Below are 1,354 nucleotides of genomic sequence, written 5' to 3'. Positions count from 1 at the left end.
CAGAGATATGCTATAGTTTCACACAAAACTTTCAGCAATAAATTAAGACTTAAAAAAAAAAGTCTTATAATGTACAAAGGACTATTAAGTGCAAAGTAATGTCACTGGACCAAAATTTAGTTTAATCATTTTATTTCAAGTGTAATTTTAAAAATCATAAATGGGGTTTTGTAATCCAAAGTGGAAACATTTATTCTTCATAGCTTCAGAATATGACAAGCAACTTCAGACCTTGCCTTCACAATCGTCTTCTTTGCTATTTTTCAGACTTCTGAGACCTAGCATTTAGGCTACTCCATTCTAAACGTACAGTTTTAGACAACTATTGTACACTTAAGATTTTTCTGAAAACAGTCGATCAAATATAAAGAATGGTTTCTGCCCAAGGATCAGCAGTGAGGGAAGAAATATCAAATACCTATCAAAAAATCATTTATTCATTTAAAAAATAACAGAACCAGTGCCGTTCTCTGTCATGAAAGAGAACATGGAAAATTATTTTTGTAGACTTTGGTAATATTTTATTACCTACACAAGCCTCAATCTTAAAAGAGCTTTTAGGGAAAGTCACTATCAGGATTTACTGAGTAAAAATCCTGGGTACTAACACGGTTTGAAATGTGCTATTCCAAAGAGGAACAGGTTACTGCTTTTGAAGAAAAGAGCTGCCTTGATAACTTCCCTCCAATGCTTATTTAAAATAAAAATAGTTAATGGAAACATTTTTAAACCAACTTTGGTACACACTGCCCACCAAATTAAAAAAAAAAAAATCACTTTCTTTCCTATTTTAGGAAATTTTCCTACTTTAAGATTATATAACCTTTTCACCTTTTTTTGACTAATACAGTATTTGAATTTTTTTAATTCTGCATTTCAATGTAGTAAGAGTTCCTTTTCAGATGATCTTTACAATCCAGAACACAGACACCAGAGCAACATTAGCAAGTCACATTGCTCAACGATAATGAGATGAAAATGGACGGATATCTGAAAGTAGGTATGCCCTCTGCTCCAAAGGTGAGCTTTTAACAAGTGACCCCCACATAACTCCATTCCTCTGGAGAGCCCTCAAACTCAAAACGGTTCCATTTAGTAAGTCAATATATTATTTTTAAAAAATAAGTTTGGTCACTAGGAAAGATTGAACAAAAATTATTCCCCTCCCCCCCAAAACACAGCCAAATAGCTCTAGTCACCTCCTCTGCTCCCCACAAAAACAGGGAAGCAGTGGAGGCTAAAGCCTTTAAATTTGAAATTTCAGTTCCTAAAACATTGCTGCTATTTGCTCAAATTGCAGGTCTACCTCTTTCTTTCTCCAATACGTCCCCCATTTATAAATTTATTTACACAC

Source organism: Nyctereutes procyonoides, unplaced genomic scaffold (genome assembly GCF_905146905.1).
Source record: "Nyctereutes procyonoides isolate TBG_1078 unplaced genomic scaffold, NYPRO_anot_genome, whole genome shotgun sequence".
Taxonomy (NCBI): Eukaryota; Metazoa; Chordata; class Mammalia; order Carnivora; family Canidae; genus Nyctereutes; species Nyctereutes procyonoides.
The sequence above is the reverse complement of the archived record's forward strand: the minus strand, read 5'-3'. Positions refer to the sequence as shown.